Source organism: Globicephala melas, chromosome 20, assembly GCF_963455315.2.
Source record: "Globicephala melas chromosome 20, mGloMel1.2, whole genome shotgun sequence".
Taxonomy (NCBI): domain Eukaryota; kingdom Metazoa; phylum Chordata; class Mammalia; order Artiodactyla; family Delphinidae; genus Globicephala; species Globicephala melas.
In genome coordinates, this window is record NC_083333.1 from 24,415,141 (window position 1) to 24,440,275 (window position 25,135).

General features: G+C 36.7%; 1 protein-coding gene across 2 annotated transcripts in view; it reads left to right on the top strand.

Moving 5' to 3' along the window:
* KCNJ2 (potassium inwardly rectifying channel subfamily J member 2) overlaps positions 1–24,617 on the top strand; it is a 526,088-nt gene extending 501,471 nt beyond the window's left edge. For both annotated transcript variants that reach the window (XR_009560302.2, XR_011377045.1), the window contains 2 exons: positions 13,844–13,937; positions 24,343–24,617. The gene's annotated coding sequence lies outside the window, so the exon portion shown is untranslated. The remainder of the gene's footprint in view (positions 1–13,843; positions 13,938–24,342) is intronic.
* Positions 24,618–25,135: the final 518 nt, after the last annotated feature.

Genomic DNA, 25,135 nt, shown 5'->3' on the forward strand with positions numbered 1-25,135 from the left:
ATTTGCAAAAGATGGAGAGACAGATCTCAAGGGTTGTATAAATATTACCCTTGACAATGACAAGGTCCAGGCAGCGTGCTAGTGAAGAAAACCAAGCTTATTTGGTGATATTAACTTGAATTTACAAAACTTTGTGAATTGAATAAAATAACACTCATGTATTTACCTATTATAAAAGTTATGCATTGCGATTAAGCATTAACATTAATATTAAAAATGCAAATTAAAAAAGAATGATGGTCTTGGATATTTACATGCATACTATTTTTTGTTTTCACAAAATTGGACTTTAACGCACATCGTGTTTTGCAACTCGTCATGACTTTCTTGTAAAATCTTTCTTTTCTGATAGTATTATTCATTTACTAAATTCCACAAAATGATAAATTATTACATAATTTATCCACTATTATTGGAGATGTAGGTTGTTTGAATCTTTTAATTACATAAAAAATGTTATGTTGAACATTCTAGCAGGTAAATGTCTACCTGTGCATATTCATGACTATTTCCAGGAAGTAAAATAACTAGAACAAAGAATGGCTGAATATTTTCAAAATCCTTACCTCCCTATTGGTGACATCAATGTCTTAAAATCAAACACAGGTGATAATAGAAAGACAATGGGGCCACCCCATTAGCTTTATAAGAATTTTTTCTGTCACTTCTTTGGAGATAGAAATCTCATAGTCAACGGCATTAGTTATAGAATAGAGCATCTATACGCTAAAGAGATGGTAAGTAAGTGTATTTAGGTTCTAGGTCTTTAAACAGCCTTCATTTAAAATGCATGGCATGACTTAGAAAACAAATTTAAGGTTACCAAAGGGGAAAGGTTGGGAGGGATAAATTAGGAGGTTGGGATTACATATATGCACTACTATATACAAAATAGATTATCAACAAGGACCTACTGTATAGTACAGGGAACTCTACTCAATACTCTGTAATAGCCTATATGGAAAAAGAATCAGAAAAAGAATAGATATATGTGTATGTATAACTGAATCACTTTGCTGTACACCTGAAATGAACACAACATTGTAAATTAACTATACTCCAATATAAAATAAAACGTTTTAAAAATGTATGGCATGTCATTTCATCTCTATGGAGAGGGACTACCGTACTTTGCTATGAGTAGAGACAGCTCTCAGTGGTGAATGTAATCAGATTGGCAAAGGTGGACAACTCCAGGAATTACCAGCAAAAGCATGGGCCGGACTGAAGACAAATGAAACTTTTGTTAAAGGAAAATATCTACAGGGAGAGTTTGCAAAGGCATGAAAAGTAAAGTTAATGTTCATCAGTGTAGCCCAGTCATGAGCTGTGGCTACTCCCCTGCAGATCTACATACCTGTAAGGAGGAAAAAAATATTTTTTCTGACCTTGAAGCTTATGATCATTGAATGCTGAAACCTTAGAAATCATTTGGATGACATCTGTCGAAAATTACAGGATAAAAATAACAGCTAACTGAATGTTATTCTGTATTCCAGATACAGTGTTAAATGCTTATGTACACTGTTACCAGTATTCCTCACAGCATTTTTAGGAAGGAGAGATCCCCATTCTACAAATTATCAGAAGGCTAGAAGACGTAACAAAGGCTAGAAGACGTAACAAATTTAGAACTTGAAGATGGTCATAGAGTTAATGAATGTTGGCCCATGTCTGAATAACGCCAAAATCTATCATCTTAGATGCTTATTTGGCTTCAGGAAAGTAAAAGAGAGAAGTGTGTAGAAAGGAGGATTTTGAAATTAGTTAATGATTAAATCATTTTTTGAACTATTTGAATGATGATGACATACTCATGATATAAGAGAAACAAGCCAATCTCTTTTTAATATAATGTGAAATCAATTTTTAGATCAACATGAAAGTTTGCAAAAGATAAATTTGTGTGTGTGTGTGTGTGTGTATACACAGCCTTGTATACAGCAGTGGTCTTTGAATGATAGAGTCATAAATGATTTAAGTTTACTTCATTATTTTGCATTTTCTATAATGAAGATGATAGTCTATTTCATAAGTTCCTTTTTAATAATCAACAGAATGTGTAACCATTTATTTCTAAAAAAACAAAGTGGGGTGGCTGACTGAAAGCTTTATTGAATTTTCCACAAATATGCACAAGGGAAAGTGATCATTTTTCTAATTAATAGTACAGATATGGAGTTAGACATAAATTCCTTCTGTGCTGTTTTTAATTTGTGAGACAATCAAAGGTTACAATATCTAAGAAGAATTAGGACAAATCAGTCCATGACATACTTTATCTTTCTCTTGAAACAAATAGTAAATACACACATGCAGGAATAAAACATTAACCTTACACTGAATTCTTGTTACAGAACTCAAACAAGCCTCCTGGAAGCTGCTACCAAAGATTAAAATTACCAAATATTTTGCAACAGTCAACATAGGTTGAGATCCAATTCTCGGAAAGTTCAGGGGTTTTGAGCATAGGCCACCTGTTCTCCTTGCTTGGCCCTGTAATAAACCTTTCTCTGCTCAAAAAACCAAAAAAAAACAGACTCGATTCTCTTAACTTTAATCTTACATACTGCAGTTGCAAATGGCTGAAAACACATTGCTTTTCAATCAAATCAAAGTAGACCTTGGGATCTAGCAAATGTCTGGAACAAGTAGAAATGGCAACATAAGTTGAAGTCCTGGGCTTCCTTTGAGATGTAGACTGCCTTTGAACATTATATTGGTCTCAGTTTGGGAACTGAAAATCACTTGTAATGAATTCAATGCCATTTCTGTGAGTCTGTGAACTCACAGAGTTAATGCAGGTAAGGTTATTTGTTTTCAATGAGCCATTTAATATCATGAAGGAGGGTTTTTGTAATCCCTAATTAATTTTTGCCCTCAGCCCACCAATTGATTAATAACCCAGGGGAGTGAACAGGCAGCCTCCTTCCCCTTCCAAATAATTGCTACCCCAGTAGCAATGTCACATGCAAAACCACCACTGTTAAAATAATAACAAATCTGGGTAAATGATGATGGCCTTAATGAGTCAAACAAATTTCAATTCTTATTGATTAATTGGTGAAATTTATATCATAACCACTGCAAATCTACCTTAAATAAATGTAGGCATGGAGAAGGGAGCTTTGATTTTTATCGAGACTACTTCAACTATCCAAACAAATGTTTCTTTTTTTCATGAGCAGAATATAACATAGGCCTGTGCAAGACGACTGACTACTATATTTAACTCAGACAAATGCATAACAAATCACTATTCTGCAGTAAGAAGGCACACCTCATAGGCTCCTGTTTCTTTCTTTTTTTTTTTTCTTTCATTGGGGCCTGGATATAAGACCACAGCCATCTAAATAATCCTCCAGAAATAAACCAATGAAATTGTGAGTCTGACAACAGACACAGTATTATACCTGCAGCTGCAAAATGTTTCCATAGTCCAACCGCCTTTCCAGTAAAAATTTTATCCTGGGGGAAAGTCAGCAACTAAGATTTTAACTACTTTTCTGCAATAGAAAAGTCTGGAGTAATTGAGCCTTCATAAATTTCAATGTTTATGGCCTTTATTTTTCTTACAGAATTACCCACCCATCAAGTATATTGTGAAAATACTACCAGTGTATTACTATGTTCCCATATAAATAAATTCTTTAAAAAAATTCGGATGATGAACAATGAGACTACCTCCTAAGAAAGTACAGAATTCCAAAACAATTTTCTTGTTTTCTATATTACTTGCCATATTCATAATTGTTGAACGAGCGTTTCAATTACATGAATATTGGAAACTAAGAAAGTCTGTAGATGTTTTGGCCAATTACCTGAACTGTGCACATTCACTAACTAGGCTGCTCTGTTTTGATGGAATTCTAAAAGGTTAGAATGTTTGGACCTTGTATCCTTCCTGTTCGCTTTGCAGAAACAGTATTTATTTCTGCACAGCCAGGAATATATGAACATATTTTCAATGGATACCATGCTAATACTGGGATTATGACATAGTGAACTTGTTCTTTGCTACCCGGGAATCTACACGGGTATTGGAAAGAAAGATCGTTTACAATAAACAGCAAGCGACCTCTGGAACTTTGGTGAGAATATAAGGAGTTACAACTGTTAAAAGGAACATCTGCATTACTTATCAAAATTTTAAATGTGAGCGCCCTAACGTACTAGTTCCAGTAATACATCCACATACATGCCTGTGTAGCAAAACTGTATAATGATGTCCACCATGATATTGTCTGTAATGGCAAAGAACAACAATATATGAAAGGACTGTCAAAAGGAAAACGTTTATAATCTTTGCTTATCCTGAGTTCTTCCAAAGAACACAGCCTGAGGAGATGGCTTGCCTGTAGGTTTATTTTGGGAATGGCTCCTAATCAGTGGGAGTGGAAACAAGGGAGTTAGAGAAAAGGAGGGGACATATTATATCTTTTTTTTGCAAGACAAAACCAATTTATTGTTTTGTTCTCATCTCTCCTCAAATGTAGTGCTTTTTTCTTTTTTTTTCATGGAAAGGCATTTTATTTTAAATACAGCAGTGTGTACATGTCAATCCCAGACTCCCTAACTATCCCTTCCCCCCCACCCTTCCACCCGGTTGCCATAAGTTCGTTCTCTAAGTCTGTTAGTTTGTTTCTGTTTTGTAGAGAAGTTCATTTGTATTTTATTTTATTTTTAGATTCCACATATAAGCGATATCATATATTTGTCTTAACTGTCTGACTTACTATTTCTAAAGCATGTTATCGATCTTGTGGTTTCCAGGGCAACTGCGTATCAATCCTGCTTGGGTACCCTCTGAAGGAATGTGTAGAACTGGCTTTGCTAGTATTTCCTGGGGGTTGGAGTCTGGTATTTGTGGCCTCCAACACTCATGAGTTTCCCTATGGGGTCTCAGCTTCCTTGCACCTCCAAGTTCTCTCCTTGTAAGAATTTCTGAGCAGTTGCCCACGGGCCTCCGACGTGGTGCCAGAGAAATCAAAGGGCAGAAAGGGAAAGTCACGCAGTGCAGTGGAGCTAAGGCTCAGCCTGTGAACCACAGAGCAGATTCAGCCCTGTTTCCGCTGCGTCCCACAAACGCCATATGTTCATTTTCATTCAATTAAAAATTCATTGGCCTTTTGATTTTCCTTTGACCCATCAGTTCTTTAGGTGTATTATTTAACTCCCCAAATTTGGGATTTCCCAGATGTCTTTCTGTTATTGATTTTTAGGTTGATGGTGTGGGGAGAGAAAACATGATTTGTATGATTTCACCACTTTTAAAAAATGTTTATCTTATATTGGGTTATAGTTGATTTACAGTGTTGCGTTAGTTTCAGGTGTCCAGCAAAGTGATTCAGTTATCCATATACATATATCCATTCTTTTTCAGACTCTTTTCCCACATAGGTTATGACAGAATATTGAGTAGAGTTCCCCGTGCTCTACAGTAGGTCCTTGTGGATTATCTATTTTATATACAGCAGTGTGTATCACTTTTAAATCGAGTTTGTTTAATGGCAAAAAGTATAACCCATCATGGTGAATTATCCTTGTGCATTTAAATGTGCGTTCTGTGTATCGGGTGGAATGGTTTCTAGATGCCAATTAAGGTCAAGTTGGATGAGAATGCCGTTCAGGTCTTCTATGTCCTTTTAGGTTATCTGATTAATTTATTATTAAATTCTGAGAGAGGAGTGCTAAAGTCTCCAACTGTAATTGGAGATCTGCCTCTGTCTTCTGTTCTATCAGTTTTTACTTCATGCATTTTGAAGGCCTATTTTGATGTATATATACATTTAAATTATGTCCTTGGTGAATCAAACCCTTGACCACTTTGTAATGTCCTTCATGATTTCTGGCAATGTTCCTTTTACAATGTCTATCTGATATGAATAGTCATTCCAGCTTTGTTTTGACTCTGGTATGATTCCTTTTACTTTAGTCAGTCTGTTTTATTCTTGTGGTGGATTTTTCATGGACAATATATAGTTAGGTCTCACTTTTTTATCTAGTTTGATCATCCTGTCCTTTCGTTCATTATTTTTGGATAATTCTTGGATGTTACCTCTTCAGATTCTTCCCTCTTCTCTCTCTTCTGGATCCTTATTACACCTATGTTAGGCCATTCAGGATTGACCTACAGCTCTTGAATGATTTGTAGTTTTCCCACATTTTTTTCACTTTTCATTTCTGTTTCTTTAATTTCTGTTTACCTGTCTTCAGGTTCACTAATTCTTCCTGGAGGTGTCAAGTTGGTCATAAAGGAATGTACAGCTACAATAATTCAGTTAGTAGACTATGTCCTCAATACTTAAAAGACAAACCAAAGCTTAAGTATCACTCTTCCCCACTCCACGCGCACCATTTTTGTTAAGATTCCAGGAATATGGAATAACTAATACAATCATTTTAAGTGTCTAGAAGCGTCCATCCTAGTAAAAATTAATTTACACCTGAAGATGCTTTGTTGAAGCTTTAGGAATATTTGCCAATGAGTATTTTAAGCTCTTCTGTGAAGATTCGCTTCCTTTTTGTCATATGGACACAACCTCAGTTTGACATGTCTTAGGTAAGAGCTACCCACATGCCTATAAATGTTGATACGGCATAAGTGAGAGGTCAGTGAAGATTTTTCAGCCTGCTTGAAGCCATAAGTATGCATATATGAAAGGGAAAGTATTTTTTTTTTAATTTTTGAAACAACAAAGAAAGGGAAAATAGTACAAATGCTGCCCCAGAGGCTTGTATATTTTTAAAGTGCCTGGTTATCTTATATCTACTTGTCTCCACCTCCGTTCCCATATGTATTTTCTAGTTACATATTTGTTGATGTTATTCGTTCTCGACATTCTTCCTTTTAATGAATTAAATATCACCAGTCTGATGGCTGTTATTCTGGGGTAAACTAAAGACACACTTATTATGAACATACTTGATTTATTACGGCCCCCAAAACAATCATGATAAGAGACGGCTTTCATTACCTTAATCCTCACCATTAGCAGTTTCGAATACATTTTGGTGAAAAAAAGGAATTAGGAGTAAGTAAATAACAAAGTAACTTTCCTTTGGGTTTTGGAAAAAGATAGACTTTCATTCACTTCACAGTTCACACTTTCTCATGTTTCTTCTTATACCTGTTTACATATTTGTGAGATGGCCGACCAGGGCTTCGGGGTAAAATATTTAGCTATGGACAGTTTTTCTCTATGCAAATCCATATGGCCTAGTTAATAGAGTTATTGAGTTAAATTTGCATACTGACTCTGGGAAACTCAAGGATTTTCTAGGAGTTCCATTGGCAAGCATGTTTGGGTGTCCTATGGACACACAAAAAAGAATTTGGAGGGACTTGCCTGGTGGCCCAGTGGTTAAGAATCCACCTGCGAATGCAGGGGACACGGGTTCAATCCCTGGTCCGGGAAGATCCTACATGCTGCAGAGGACTAAGCCTGTGCGCCACAACTACTGAGCCTACGTTCCATAACTACTGAAGCCCACGTGCCTAGAGCCCGTGCCCTGCACCAAGAGAAGCCACTGTAATGAGAAGCCCGCTCGCTGCAACAAGAGAAAGCCCATGCACAGCAACGAAGACCCAACACAGCCAAAAATAAATTAATTAAATAAATAAATTAAAAAAAAATAGAATTTGGAGCCGTCACCAAGCCTACTGAGTAACTCGGTTGGGCATGACCATAACTTGGATCCTATGTACTCTAAGCCGCGTACCTGGCCTCTGAGCTCAGCTGACAGTCACTTATGAGGCTTAAGAATTTGACGTATGTAGAATGACGTAAAAAGATCTTCTTATTTCAGAAGACAATGAAAATGATCCAGGGAAGATCATTCTTATAATACTGATGTAATATCGTGGTGGCATTAGAGCTAGTGGGTGTACGAACACTCCGTAACAATTGCCTTTTACAGATACAAGAGGAGAATGGCTCTATACAAAAATAAAATCTTTGGGATACCCTGGTGTGGCTTTGGGACGTCTGATGGCCACATCGTTAGGAAGAGGGTGGTGTCAGACACAGAGTTGGGGGTTAAGTATTGCCTCCTACTTGGAAGCCCCCTGCATTTAAAGCATTACACCATGTTATTCCTTATTCCAGTTGTCTATTTTTGAGTCGCAAATAACTCCAAATATTAGGGGCTGAAAACAATACCACTTATTTTGTGCACATGTTAAGAAAGAACTGTGGCAACTCTCCGTCTTTTATAAGGACATCAGTCCTTTTGGACAACCCCCTCCCATAATCTAGTGACCCTGAACTAATTACCTCTCAAATGTGTCATCTCCAAATACCATCCTACTGGAGGTTACTGCTTCAGTATAAACTTAGAGGAGACACAATTCAGTCCATATCAGATATTGACCTGTAATTTTCTTTTCTTTTAATGCCTTTTATTCGTTTGAGTAGTAGAGTCATGCTGGTTTCATAAAATGTATTGATTAATGCTCTCTCGTCTTCTATTTTTTTGGAAAGATTGTGTACAATTTGTATCACTTCTCTCTTAGATATTCTGTCCAATTTACCATTGAAGCCACCTACGTCTGTATATTTTTTCTGAATACGTTAAACTACAAATTCAATTTGTCTTCTTCTGAAATTGGGCCTTAGTTTGGGGAGATTCTAATTCAACAGAGTTTTATGGTTCTGAGTTTCAACTGGGGCCAGTTTCCTAAACCTTCTTACTCCCCATCCTGAAACTCACACGCAGGGACCCTAAATTCACCCCCATGAAAGCTGGGGTCTGGAAATTTATTTAAGGCTCAATTCAATTATCAGAGACACCTGTGCTCCAACCAAACGCATACACAATGGGGAGGGGCGCCTGTGACACTTAGATTAAAGGACTTTCTCTCCATCACGTCAATTACAAACAGGCCTAAAGGACTAGTCCTGGAATTTTACCCCACATCTGATATACAGAATACACTTAATGTCCGAATTTTTGGCTGGATCTCTGAGAGATTTACTCCTTAAAGAAGGCTCAGAGAAAGAGAGAATGGGGAATTTTCTGGAAACTAATGAGCCTTGGAGACTCGGCTTTCCCCCTCAATTGACTTTGCCACACAAGATCAGACTGGCAGAACATCAATATAAACTTTATTTGCTGGGATTGACTCTGGACACACTGCACATTTCCTGCTGGAATATGTGTACGTATAGGTATAAATGGATGTACTTTTCCCTAACACTTTGCATTCCAAGGCTGAAAAGTGCCTGGATTAAATGTAGTCTTTCTTTCTAAAGAAACTGACTTACATGGACGCTGTTTTACAACCCCCTACAGTATTTGTAAAGTAAAATACGTTCTAAATCTTGCAGTAGTGACTGTGCAGAGGCCGTACTGCCGTAATTTTAGTCTATGGGAATTAGGCCGGTAATTAAGTATTTGAATCCACAATTTTAAGGCAGGTACTTTATCCTGTATCCATTTGTGTTGAAAGAGGCCTGTGATTTTTGTCTTTCGAAAATAGGCTTAACGTTGGCCCTTAGATTCTTCTAGGCCACGTGAACATGAACAGATAACAAATACAGTCTTTTAAGCAAATAGTTTTTGTCTCTTTTTTTAATTATGTCAAGTAGCTGGCTTAACAGTTTTTCTGCTTTTCCTTCCCTGAAGAGGTGTGGTATTTTCATTTGATAAGACGTGGTCATTCTGGGAACTTTCTGGAATGATGTTGAGGCTGAGAAGTTATTCCGGTATGGTTCTTGAGTTATTTGAATATGTAATCATTTTGAAGTGGATTTTTGAGAATTTTTAAAGTGAAAACCTTTCCTTATAATTGGAAATTTCAAGGTTAATGATGAGGAAGAATATGAAATACACAAGAAGAAAAACACCTGCCAAACCATCTAGTTCAATATCAAGTTGGTCCTACAGCTATTTTTGCATAATTTAATTGAAGATTTGTTGTTATAGTTAATAAATACGTTACTTTTAAGTGGATGGGTATTTTTATTTTGTAAAAGAAATCTATTAAAATCTTGAGTAAAATTTAAGCAGAAATGATTCTATCTTTCCTCAGAGTATTCCACAGATGGCATTAACTCTTGGAGGGTACGAACACTCACACCAAAAAATATGGAAAATCAAAACGTAACGTTATACTATAGTAACATTTGTAGAAATGAGTCTTCCAGTCCCCTTTTCTAGAAACTGACGCTTCCTCTCCCCTCAAAATTATCACTGGCAGCGCCACATGAGTAAATATGGTCCTGCCTTTCAGCAGCAGCTGACGGTTCCCAGTCGGACAACCCCCCTTCCCCCAAGCCTCGCCAATGATACTTTCTTTGTCAGTAGAAACGAAAATCATCAGACAGTTTTCTTCCAGATGAGGAAAGTTCCAAAAGGATAAGATATTGTATTGGTCTTGATTCTTCAGAGAAACAACACCATTAGGATAGATAGATAGATAGATAGATAGATAGATAGATAGATAGATGGATAAAACAGATAGAGAATTATTAGAAGGAGTTGACTCAAATGGTTATGGAGGCTGAGAAGTCCTAAGATCTTCAATCAGCAAGATGAAGACCTAGGGGAGCTGATGGTAAAGTTCCAGTCTGAACTTGAGTCCAAAGACAGGAGCTGACAGATGGACAAGCCCAAAGAGTGAGCAGAGAGAGTGAATTCTCCTTTGCTCAACCTTTTTTGTTCTATTCAGGCGTTCGAAGGCTTGGATGAGGTCCATCCACGTTGGGGAGGGCCATCTACTTTATTCAATCTATCGATTCAAATGTCAATCTCATCCAGAAACATCCTCATGGACACACTCAGAAAAGCTGTTTAAACAAATATCTGAACTTGAAACTAACACAACATTGTAAATTATACCTCAAGAAAGATAGAAAATCTGAAAAAAAAAAAAAAAACAACAAAGCCACCTGAAGGCTTCAGTTGAGTTAAAAAAAAAAAAAATCTGAGCATCTCATAGCCCAGGCAGGTTGACACATAAAATTCACTATCACAGGTATCATCAGATGAGGTATTATAAGTGATCGTTTTCCCCTATTATAAGTGATCATTTTCCCCTATAAGGAGCAAGGTAATCTGCAGAGAAGTGAAAGGATGAAGCTGTCACAAGGAGAAAAGTAGGCAACTAAGGAAGAAAAAGAGGTCTGGAAAAACATAAACCCTGACCTCAGATGTTCCTGAGACACGCTTTACCTTTCCCAGGGTTTAAGTGCCCTGAGAAATAATATCCCTGTGTCCATTGATTTAATTCCCATCTTTTCTTTAGTAATTTGAATTTGGTTTCAACTACTTGACACCAAAAATACAAACTAATATTGATGGCTGAGTCTGATGAAAAGAACATACAACTGGGAGAAGAAGGCAGGCTAGTTTCTAGCCCTGAGTGTGCCACAAATCGTCTGAGTTTGGGGAACTCAATTCCCCCTCCAGACTTCAGGCATCTTATCTCAGGAGTACTCACTAACTCATTTTTTTTAAACAATCAAATATTGAACTGAAGCTATATGCTAGGCACCTGTGATGACACAACGCTTACAGTGGTAAACAAATAAACAAACAAAACATGATTATACAAGTTATACGAGCTAGAGGGGAGAATTTGATGCTGGTCTCTCTGACTTTAATGCTTTTCAACACTAGTACAATACTCATATGAATTGATAGCAATTTAAAGCCCCATATTTTATCCATTATATCTGGCTTTTTATCCATAGCAAAATAGTGTATTCCCCCCAATAATTATTCAAACGTAAGGAGATATCTCAGTACCGTATTTATACACAGAAATATAAATTATATCCACCACAGGCCATTTAAAATATGCTTTCACTTTAAAATTACATCTGGAGGTCGCTTTGTGAAAATAAAATAACTGTTGATTTATGGGTCTTAATAAGAGTCTGATCCTTTCTTATAATAGAAGTGTTATTTATGTTGTTCCTGTTAAGACAGGAAAGTTTGTCCATGGGGGCGGAAGCCATTGATTTCCCTTTGGGGGTCTTAAAAGTGATTTTCTATTCCACAAGCTAGAAAGAAAACCCCTGCTTTATGCATCCAAAGCTTATCTTCCCTTCAAAACCCACTCAATCCCTCTCTGATTTGTGCCCATGAATCTTTCCCGGACCCCTTCAACTCTGTGATCTCATGCTGCTCTAAACTCACTGCACTGACTTGCCTTTCAGCAGTGGAACCTGGGAACAAAGCACGAAGGCAGATAACAATATTTCAGGAACAGAGAAACTGAGGCGCGCACAAGTGAAAGGACTGGGGAAGCCCTGAAGGTTAAGCACAGCCGAAGGGTCAGAAATACGGAGTAGCTTTCTGAAAAAAAGATGACGAAGTTAAGCAAAGGACGCTGTATTGTGTGTAATTCCAGCTTTGTGGACGGCACTGACCGACAGATCTCTCATGCTGGGTCACTGGTGCTACTCCTGCCAAGAGCGAAATAGATTTTAGTACTGTCGTCAGTGGCGTAGGCAGGTAGAGATGCGACTTGTTTCGAGAGGAGGAGAAATGCCATGGCATGGAATCCTCGCTTCCCCACTGAGTTCTTTTCTGTTATTACTATTACTTTAATCAGTTTAGAATTTTTTTAACTTGATTTACGTGTGGTAAATTAACACCATCCCATAAATGGAGAATATTCGTTAATGTCTGATTGATCAATCAACCTCAAAGCTCTGGGTGGCTTACAACTATCAGTTGTGTCCTTGCTCAGAGGTGGCTCCACAGCGGGTCGGCTGGGTTTGGTTCTGTGCTGCCAGCTGGGTTCAAGAAGACCCCAGAGGTTTTCTCATTCTCCTTGTACCAATAGCTTCCTATTCCACTCTTGGTGGATCTCAGAGGCACACGTGGGCAAGTGGAATCAAGAAAATGTGTTTTAAGCCTTGGTGTATGTTTCATGTTTGCTACCATTCCACTGGCCAAAGCAAGTCACATGGTCACATGTCCAAGCCCCCTAGCAGAGGGTGAGGAAAGTTCCTCTTTCATAGCTGAAGGCTCTGCAGTTTTATAAAGGATGTAGTTGTTATAAAGGAGTGAAGAAATGACAACAATAATCCAATCCATCACATAAAGCTGACAGTAAACCGTACCAAATGCTTATAAGAAAAATCAGTATCTCCCCATACCAATCCTGTTCCCGAGAGGCAAATACTTTCTATTTCTTTTGGTGTTGACCTTCATCTATCTGTCTGTCTATCTATCCATTAGTAAATAATACTATAATTATATTTAGTATAAATTGGTATTAATACATATTTATCAGTTTTAGACATTATCAAATTCCTGTAACACTAGATGAGTTTGGCATTGTTGCATACTCACCCGTGTTTTCCCTTCTCCCATTATATCAATATAATATTATCACAATTTGGGGCTTTAATCTGTTACCAGTATTTACATATGCTATAGATATAATTCAGTGCTTACATAATATTTTTAATTTCCTACACTTAACAATTCTATTTCTGCTTAAATCTCTTCATACCTATTTCCAGTTTTTAATGTTCCAAACGACCTGTCGGACACCTGTCACTAATTTTTCCCAGTATTCAAGCACAAATCCTAGCACCCTATTAATTGCATCCCCTGTCCCCCAACACACACACCTTGGACACCTCCCCCCATCAAAGTTTCACATCCTTCTCTCTTGTCTGGACTAATGCTTTCTGCTCCTCGTGCAAACCCATCATCCCTGGGCTCTCTTTACTTCTTTGCTTGAGATGCACACTACTAGTTCTCAATATTCTATTAGCATTCAAAGTTTCTGCTGAGAAGCCAAATTTCAGATTCTTAGTATACGATCTATTTTATTTCTCCCAGAAGTTCCTAATACATCCTTTTTATTTTTTTCTTCCAGTTTTCCGGAGATATAATTGTCATGCAGCGCTGTATACATTTACGGCATACAGCATGATGACGTGACTTACATACATCATGAAATGACGATCACAGTAAGTTTGGCGAACATCCGTCATCTCATAGAGACGCACAATTAAAGAAATAGAAAAAAGGTTTGTGTGTGATGAGAACGCTTAGGATTTACTCTCTTAATATCTTTCATATGTAAAATACACATATCCATTTTATTTTAATTAGTGACATTTTCAAATTGAAGATCCCAGGCTTCAACTCTTTGTTTGTTCTACTTTCTGGAAGTTATTCTCTGGATTACCCTGGTCTAAGTCACCATTGTCTCTTGCCTTGATGAACATAATACCCTCTGAAATAACTTTCCTGCTCTTAACTTTGCTTTATTGTGGTTCAGGCTCAAAAGTGCAACCACAGGGACCCTTTAGATATTGTCAGAATAAATGTCCTCTGCTCTAAACTTTGCAGTGGTTTGTATCCTGTATTTCAGAGTAGGAGCTAACAGAATCTTTATAACAGCCTACAGGGCCATACTGATCTAGAACATCATTAGCCCCGTGCTCTGAATTCTTACTTTCTTCCTTTTCCTCATTCTCTCCTGGACACACCAGCTGCTTTGCTAATTCCTTAATATAGTCCTTGTCTTTGGAAATAAAATGTGAGCCACAGATGGAAGCCACATGCATGATTTCAAAGATTTTAGTAGACATTTAAAAAAAAAAAGAAATAAAAAACTGATTGAAATTAATTGTAATAATATATTTAACAGAACTCAATATGTTTAGAATTTATCATTTTAATATGCAGTCAAAAAATTTTAACTTATAGACTTTGAAAACAAACTGATGTTTACTAAAGGGGAAAGATTGGGGGGAGGGAGAAATTAGGAGATTGGGATTAACGTACATACACTACTATATATAACATAGATGATCAACAAGGACCTACTGTACAGCACAGGGAACTCTGCTCAATATCCTGTAATAATTTATATGGGAAAAGAATCTGAAAAAGAATGGATATATGTATATGGATAACTGAATCACTTTGCTGGACACCTGAAACTAATGCAACATTGTAAATCCACTGTACTCCAATATAAAATAAAAATTAAATTTAAAAAAATTTTAATTAATGAGACACTTTACACTCAGTCTTTGAAGACTGTTTTTTTTTTTTTAAACATCTTTATTGGAGTATAATTGCTTTACAGTGTTGTGTTAGTTTCTGCTGTATAACAAAGTGAATCAGCTATATGCATACGTATATCTCCATATCTCCTCCCTCTTGCGTCTCCCTCCCACCCTCCCTATCCCACCCCTCTGGGTGATCACAAAGCACCGGGCTGATCTCCCTGTGCTATGCGGCTGCTTTCCATTAGTTATCTATTTTACGTTTGGTAGTGTATATATGTCCATGCTACTCTCTTACTTCGTCCCAGCTTACCTGTCCCCCTCCCCATCTGTGTCTTTATTCCTGTCCTGCCCCTAGGTTCATCAGAACCATTTGTTTTTTTAGATTCTATAAGACTGGTGTGTTTTTTACATTTATACAACATCTCAATCAGACTAACTTTTGATCTATAACTACCCTTCAAAAATATCCCAAATGGAGGGAAGGGACCAGGCCCTACACTGGCCAATCACTGCGTATGGACCACACTGGACGAGAGGGTACAGCTTCCTTCCATGGAGAGCAATGCCTGGGGAGAGACAGCTGTCAGTAGTCAGCCTGTAATAGAAATGAGCCATCAAAGTCTTTGACTCTAGAGGGAGGGTCTGAGCCATGTACCAGAGCACCTAAAATAGAAATTAAAATGTAACAAAAGTTAAAAGTAAAGATGCAGTAGGCAGACCTTTTAAAAACATGCATTTATTTATAACCAACACTTCTTGTCTGGGGCATACTCTTAATTAAAAAAACAATGATAGCTCCATATTATCAAGGGTCAAGAGTTTTTAGTAAGTCAGTAATTTGAGCAAAGTGTCTAAATGATGCCAGCTTCAAAACCTAGATTGAAACATCCAAAGAAATCGTACATATATATATTATTATATATGGAAAAACTCTGCTTTAGTGAGAAATCGAAAACAAGATCCTATCCACATGCTAAAAATTTCTCAAGTGTTTTTTTTATAAAGTTATGATGAGATTAAAGCAAGATATTAACTTTTCCTTCTAATAAAGCAGTTTAAGAGAAATTAAATGGAAGAAATCCTGGTAAAAATCCTCCTAACACGCAAAACGCAGCATAAATGAGTCTGAGACTTTGGGCCGATTAAGACCTGGGGTTGACAGCGAATGATCCAAAAGGGTTTCCTTTTGTGTCGTGGACCAGAAACATTTGGGAGAATCTGTGAAAGAGATACATCAGGCAGAAAATCCAGGGGACAATGAAGTTTCTTCTTGATCAGGCAGAGCTTGTCAGTGATATTTCAGACAGCGGCACCAGAAAGGGTATCAGACATAGACACATTCATTGTGTGGGGAGTGAAGGCAGGCAGAGCAGAACGGGGCTTCTTGATAGCTGTCCCCAGTGAGGCAGCTTCCCCAAGCACGCAGAGATAAATGCCACTGCTGGAAATACTAACCTGTCATACACTTTCTATTGCTGAAGTGGTGATGACGATGTACATCTACTTCATCTGTTCACATTAGGTCTGGCTGCCCTAGCAGAACGTCCACGTAAGAATGGCTTAAATGAGATTATTAAGTAAGTGTTACAAAGAGTACAGAAGGGTAGATAGAATCAGAGATGACTGAAGTTCCAGAAGAAGAGAAATACGGAGCAGAAGTAATCATCAAAAATAGAATAATATAAGCTCCTTGAGTAAAAGACCTGAATCTGGAGGATGTATAAGTGGAATACACTGGAAAAAATTAATTGAAATAGACCAATATATGCCGCCTGACCCTAAAATGATGAAAAATGAAACCCAAAGTGTTAAGTAAACAATATAAATAAAATAAAATTTGTTATTAGAAAAGAAGAAGAAATGAGGTTGCCCTCAGATTTCTCTTCCTCAGCCTTAGACACAGAAATACAAAGGGGATATGATCGCAAACTTGGAAGGAAATGGGTTATTATTCATGATTTCTATTACCAAACAGGGTATGATTCAAAGATAAAGACGCACATGTTTTCCCTAAAAGCACTCATTGAAGACATTCTTTAGTTAACTGAATCAAAATAAAGCTCTCAAAAGTGGGCAGTTTCTATAATAACATAAAAGAGAAAAAGCACAAAAAGACATTTAAACTGGTTATGAAAAGACAAGCATTGTAAATGTGATTATCAAACAAAATGTAAACTAATTATCATAAGAAGAGATGCATGATATAAAATAATTATCACAAGCAGGTTCTAAATACCTGATCGTATCCCCAAAAGTGAGAGGCTGGGGTGTACAGGAGGAAATGAACATGTGCTAACTTCCTTGTCTTAAATAGGGAGGGGGGTCAACAAAGATTACCTTCTGGTTGATATTGGTAAAGAGAAATTAGGTTGAAGTGTGTTTTCCCCCCAAAATAAAGTTATTATTTATAAGATTAAATGAGTTAGTTGTTAAATAACTCAAGGTAAATAAATTATAACCTATGATGGAAAATTAACAAACCCAAAAACCCCCATAAGAATGGAAATAATAAAACTTGATAGCCAAATTTATTAGTGATGACAAAAAATACAAATGAATTAGAACTTTGCTATGATGCAGGACAAGAGTTTGGATTTATAAAATCTCCTCTCCAAAAATAATAAAATAAGATTTATGAAGTAAATATAACCAGGAATGTACAGTCACCAGTGAAACAAGCTAAGGGCCCTTAGACAAACATAAATAGTAAAAAGTATTTTTTTTTACTATTTTTTATGTTTCACATAAAACTATAGAAGAAACTGGGACAAACTGAAAAAAATTAAAAATAGCAAGGAATCCACAATGACACCCCCCCCTTAAAAAAGAGCAGAATAATGATGATTCATAAATTTTACTACTCTCCCTACAGCCAGAAGTGGAGGTATATGCGGTATTTTGGAAAAAAAAAAAAAAAAGAAGAATGTTCTCCTTTGAGTCTCTCTTCCTCCTTCTAGAAAAACAATATAAAAGCACATTACTAGGGCTGGAAAAATCAGTCAAAATTAGCCTCTCAACCCAATCCCACCACCCTCTGGCAAAATGGTAACCTCAAAGAGACCAGAGTATAATCTCCTACCTCTAATTGTTTAGCAGGAAACAAAAAGTTGTGGAATTAAAGGAAAAAAATTGCTCAGCCACTCCAAGCAACAAATTTCAATCCACAAGGCTTCCTAACCTCTGAAGCAAGAAGGCTGAAGGTTAATCCCCGTGGGAATGGCCAGTGGGTTGTGAGGTCCTCAGAAGAGGGGACCTCAGTGCAAGGCGCTCAGGACAACTCCAGGCAAGGAACGTGGCTGTAGCTTCACACACAACCAGAGCACCTGCCCATCTCTATTTCGTTTTCCCTTCAGTTGACTAAGCATCTAACATGTTCATACTCATCCTTCAACTTGCTATGCTAGAAGCATGTTATCTGTGTCCAGGTTAAAGGAAACAATAAAAATCAAAAATTCAACACAGTTTGAAAAATAAACTGGTGAAAAGTGTTAGGGAAGCTTAGGTCAGGGGAAAGATGGTTAAATATTACAGAGATACGGTAAGTAAAATATTGATGCTATGGAAGAAGCGGCATATTGACTAGTATGATGGAAAATAAATTTCCCCCAAAAGATTACAAACGGTATATACAAAACCTTAGTTTTTTTCTTTCTTTTTAAATAAGGATGGCCTCCCAAATCTTTTGTTTATTCAATAGTCACAATTAGTAACTTACTTATGGGAAAAAAATAGTTTGAAGCCGATTTCATATCATATATCAAAATAAGTTTCAGATGGATGAAAGAATAGGTAATTTGTGAAAATTTTAGAATCAACTATTGGTGAATATTATCTAATTTTGATGAGGGAAAAGACTTTCCATGCAAAAATAGGGAAAATAAATCATAATAGAAAGGATGAATCTTTTTGAATATATAAAATTTTTTAAAAATTGTATTTCAAAAAAATACCAAAAAACAAACAAACAATACCACAAACAAACAATTGTGAACAATAAGCTGGGAAACAATTCCTCAGATAAGAGAGAAAAAATATTTATGCATATTCTTTTGTACCAAAAAACACGTTCACTTAAAATGGCACATGTGATCTGAATTCTGTGAAGAGTTGTGGGTCCTGGTTGCTTCCTAAACATGTATTTCCTCAAGCGCCTGTCTGAGGGAGTATGGAAATTTTGTAGCACACGTTTTTCAAGTAGCCATGCCTAACTGCTTCCTAATTTGTTTATGAAATTTGTGGCAATGACTTGAACACAATAGCAGGATGAACTTATAAAAGTACAGATTTTGGAGTTTGACAAATCATGTTAGAATCCTACTTCAAATATTTCCTGGCCCCTTTGCCAGATGGAGTCACTCAATTCCTTTGAGTTTCAATTTGAAATGGTGAAATTTGAGTACATTGCTCTTTGTCAGTATGCAGTGAATATTTGTTTTCTTTCCTCCTTGTATCCCAAAGTTTTGTAGATCCCAGGTTTCTAAGTAATATATTATAAAGCGAATTCCCTAAACCTGGATTTGCAAACCATTGTCTGCAGCCCAAATTAGCCTGGATCTTTTTGTAAATAAAGCTTTATTGAAACAGAGCCATACCCCTTTTATTTTCACGTGTTGTCTATGGCTACTTTCACAGTGGAACAGCAAATTTGAGTCACTGGATTGGGATTGTCTGGCCAGCAAATCCTAAAATATCATATGGCCCTTTAAAGAAAAACTTTATCTACCCCTGGAGGAATCTATATTTTTGCTTTTACCACTTGAAAGAAGACATCACTGTAGTTGTGAAATATAGGTACCTGGTGAAAGCAGCATTTTACTCAAAAAGTATTAAAATGAATATTCTGCAGAATCAAAAAAAAAAAAAAGAGAGTCAAACTCATATAGAGAGTAGTAAGTCATTGCCAGGGACTTGGGGTGGGAGGGTAGGGAGAAGTTGGTAAAAGGATACAAACTTTCAGCTATAAGATGAATAAGGTCTGAGGATCTAACATAAAACGTGGTGACTAATGTTGGTAACACTGTATTTTGTTAAGAGAGTAGAACTTAAATGTTCTCATCAAAAAAATAAGAGAGAGAAAGATAAATATGTGAGGTAATGAAGGTTTAGTTAACTAGATGGAGAGGATCCTTTCACAACGTATACGTATATCAAAACACCGAGATGGGGACTTCCCTGGTGGCGCAGTGGTTAAGAATCTGCTGGCCAATGTAGGGGACAGGGGTTCGAGCCCTGGTCCGGGAAGATCCCACATGCTGCGGAGTAACTAAGCCCGTGCGCCACAGCTACTGAGCCCACTTGCCACAACTACTGAAGCCCACACGCCTAGAGCCCGTGCTCGGCAACAAGAGAAGCCACCGCAGTGAGAAGCCCGTGCACCGCAACAAAGAGGAGCCCCCGCTCGCTGCAAGTAGAGAAAGCCTGCGCACAGCAACGAAGACCCAACGCAGCCAAAAAAAACAAAAAAAACAAAACCGCGAAGATGTACACTTTAAATATCCTACAATTTTATGTCAATTATACCTCAGTAAAGCTGAAACAAAAAACAAAAGATTCTAAGATTCATATTTAGTATGATTTTCATGTGTTCTAAATCATTTTAGCCAAATAGTGTTTTAAAATGTTTTATGTATTTTATGCCTTTCTTTTCCTCTTCTTTTCTATTCTCTTTCTTTATTCCTCTTTCTTTATCAGAAAATCTAATGAGCTCTTTCTAAGCTGGAAAGTCACTGAACGTGATCCTGTCCTCATTATACCCCCTTTGATCTTGCTACAATACGAAATATAGTTAAGCAGTTCTATTCATTTAGGACTCTGGCTAAGGTGCAATAACTGATTGCCATAAATCAGACAGAGAAGTCTGGACCTGGTATCTTTGCTTTGATTCAATTATGTCTTGTGCTAATCCTGCCCTTGCTGAATCTGAATTTATCTGTACGTCTTTGGCCTGGAGGTCAAATGGGGAGTTTATTGGTATACTATCTCTCGTGAACTTATGAGTATTTCCTCTTTTATTCAATTTAAGGACAACCCAAGATGACGCTGTCTTTATGGATTACTGCCCTGCCATTTTAGAAATGAAGAGCTGTTCATCATTTGGGCAAGTTTAGATAATCCCACATACCCATTTGTTAAAATAAATCGGAAAATTAGGAGACGGTAGTTGTATATAATTTGTATTTATGAAACAGAGAAACCAAGAGAACATATTGTCAGGATGTTTCACTCCTTCTGCTCAGACCACAATTCTTGTTTTATTTTTTATCACCTTAATTTCCTCTATTTTAACATGATTTGTTTCCTATTCCTTCATAGTGTTTATATAATTTAAATAGCTGCAGATAGCTATCATACTTTTGAGTCATTGCTTGGACCAGAAAAGCCTGTGGGCTAGCTTCTCCTGGTTTTTTTCTTTTTCCTCAGGGATCCGGCTGGTCCATATTTTATCACTTTTGTTTTTGTAACTACGCTCTTTATTCGATTTTTCTAAATGAGTCTGAACCAAAATGCTTTTTCCTTCTGGATATGTGTATCCAGAAACTGACACTTCCTGTGCTGAGAAAGACATGGTGGACATGGTAGCCAGATTTGGGTTTAGAACTTGCTTCTACTTTTTTTTTTACTAGTTTTATGATCAAAGACAATCTTATAACTTTCCTCGACCTCGATTTCCTCAAATTAAAATACCTATCTCCAGCAGTTTTACTGGTACAGACAATCGAAGCGTACCAATCTGGCAAAAGCAGTATTTTTTTCAAGTTTCAATGGATTTGTCCTTCGTATACATGCTTTATATATCTGTTATTTATATACTTATCTACCTATATGACTCACTTCTTTTTTAGAAGCAAGAAAAAACACTAAAAAAATTTTTTTAAGGAAATTTCAGGCTCCAAACTATACTATAATACTACATTAAGTCAACTATTTTGCCACTGGTTCTGGGAAAGAGAGACGGATGAAAGAGAAAAGAGTCTGCAGATAGACCTACTGGTAAATGTTAAGATTTTACAAATGAGAAATATGCAATTTCAATTCATCTGGGAGAAGTTATATGTCAATATAATTTCTGGAAAAATTATCAAAAATAAATCCCATCTTGCAAAAATCCTAAATTTTAACATTTTTAGATATAAATAAGAAATGGCAAAAAGAAATAGTAAATAGCAATGTGAATAATTTACCTTCAGCCTATAATATTTGAATAATGAAGACCCTATCAAGAAAATATATCTTAATTGTTCAGATCTTTCAGGAGGTCATTTTAAGCGTGCTTTTGCAAGGTTAAAAATAAAACATACATGATTTAACCCAGCAGTCCTTCTTTTAGGAACTTATAGTCGGAAGGTAATAACATATAGTTAACTATGGACAAAAATGTAGATCAAAATAGCTTATCAAAGTTTTATTTATACTGTTAATGTATTAGAAGCAATACAATGTCTAACAAAAGTAGATTGATTAAATAAAATTATCGTTAAATTCATACAACAGAATACTTCTTTACTACTACTGTTTTTTAAATTTATGTGTTTGTGTGTGTGTTTACATTTAAATTGTTTTGAAGAACAACAGTAACAAATTGCTAAGAATTTTGGATTACTGGTTTCAAAGCTGGGCTTATATATTTTAAAAAAATTCCAGAAAGTTCCAAAAAGCAAAACTTGAATTTGCTCTGCACAGGCAACTGTTTACATAACATTTTCATTGTATTTACATTATTTACATAGCACTGCCATTGAATTATGTGTTATAAATAATCTAGGGATGGTTTAAATTATACAAGAGGATGTGCATAAGTTATATACAAATACTATGCCATTTTATGTAGGGAACTTGGGCATCCTTGGAGTTTGGTATCCTTGGGGGTCCTGGAACCAATCCCTGTGGATACCTAGGGACAACTGTAGTCAAATGAATTTTGAGTCAGTTGAGTGAGAGTTCTGTCACATTTCGTATGACTACTTTGGCAATCATTTTCTCTCTACAAGCGAATACTAAAATTCAAAGCTTCAAACCAGACTCTGTAACAAGAAGTTTTCTCTAAATCAAAGAGTGAAGAAAAATAAATATCTACAATTAATTGCCTGATGCATGATAATGAGTTTTATTCATGATTGAAATTTTATACATGGATTCATTTGGCAGGTCTGTGATTCGAAGGTGGCTCTGGCTACAGGACTTTTATTAAAATCTTTCCATTGCACTTGACACAGGGAGATCCCATATCCATTTGTCAAAAGTTTTAATTTTTGGTGCAAAACTGAGATATCTAAGTGGTCAGCCTGCTGATTTGATGATAATTTTACATCCTTGAAGTCAGGTTTTATGATCTTACCATCCAGAGTTAGTGGCATAATCTGAGACGTCAAAACAAAGGAGGCACCAGAGTATGGCAGTCACTTGATATATTTCTTCTCTCATTTTTGTTTTTTGTTCAGGTTGATGGAAAAATGTAAATGTAGGTTTGGATATCAGGATGTTAGCAGAACCCTAGGGGGAAAGGAGAGTTTTCTTTGTAACTTGGAAGGCCTGGAACGGCCGCTTCTGACATCATGGGTATTTTTAATGAAATATTAATGACTCTGATTTTAATAGGAATTTCAGCACAACCTAAATTAAGCCATTGGAAAAGGGACGTGGTCCCGTTAAGAACAGTAAAACCGTAAGCCCCCTTCCTGAAGAGTAGCTGTGAGCAGTTAAAGTGACAATCAATTTAACCAGGCATATTGCTCTGTACGTCTCCGAAGTGTGAAGTCCCAGCATGCCTGATGTATTTCATTTTAATTTCCTTTTGGACAGAGCTATGGTTAGTGGGGACCCTCACACACAAAAAGAAAAAGAAATGTGCAGAAGAGGAGGAAATTATTTAACCCTTTCCAAAAAGCTATGCAGTGCATTTAGCTAAAGTAAGAAAAATATGCAAGATTAGATTTCTCCTTTGGTTTTTAGAGAAAAATCAAAGTGGAGTAAGTGTAGTAAATAATGATGACTTACAGATGATTCCTATTGGAAGCCCTAAAATGCCCTCTGGGCACTTAGTCTGAGTATTTTTTAGAGAGAAACTGGATGGTTCTCAAATAAATCTTCCTTTGCTCTTTCTATATGGGAATATTACAATCATCTAATTTCACATGATTTTCCATCTGTCATTGGGATTAGATTTCTAAATGGTGAGCTGCTGATTTGTTGACTGTTTTGCACTCTAGAAGTCAGGCTTCAAGACATGGCTTTTGGTGGCAGCTCAGCCTGGATGTTTTTAAGATGGTGGCCTTGTCAACTTTTACAAAACTGAAATGCCAGATAAATCTGAAGGACTTTTCTTAACTTATTAACATTTCTTTCTTACACACAGGATGTCAACTACCTACAGAAGTTTTCCTGAGACTGTTTTTGTTCCAGAGCAGCGGGAGAGAAGACAGCAATTGTGTAGTGGAATGTTGAAGGCTGATTTTGGACTCAGGAGTCAGGAGAGCTAAACGTGACTTTTATTGGCTTTGACATAAATTTATAATTTGATATTGTTAAAGTCGTTTGCTGTTCCTAGGTTTCATTTCTGATTCTCTTCGTGAAATACTGGGATGCACACTGAACTCAAAACACCTTTTGAGATTTTTATGTGTTCCAGCACCCACTTTAATTTAAATAAAATATGACCTGTTCAAAAAAGCAACTATTGCTAGATGTGTAATATTTTAATCTTAATACAAGTTTAAAGGTGGGCACCTATATGGAAATTAGCCACAGCAACAGTTTCACCCAAGGATTATTTGAATACAAAAAATAAAGAACACTGTTTTGGCTCCTTATGTAAAGAATGAAAAGCATGGCCACATTCTTTTAGTAATAGTATATAACGCAGATATATGGAATCTAAAAAAAAAAAAAAGTTGGTACTGATGAACCTAGTGGCAGGGCAGAAATAAAGACGTAGACATAGAGAATGGACTTGAGGACATGGGGGGTGCGAGGGGAAAGCTGGGGCGAAGTGAGAGTAGTGTCGACATACATACACTTCCAGATGTAAACTAGATAGCTAGTGGGAAGCAGCTGCATAGCACAGGGAGATCAGCTCAGTGCTTTGCGATGACCTAGAGGGGTAGGGTAGGGAGGGTGGGAGGGAGACTCGGAAGGGAGGGGATGTGGGG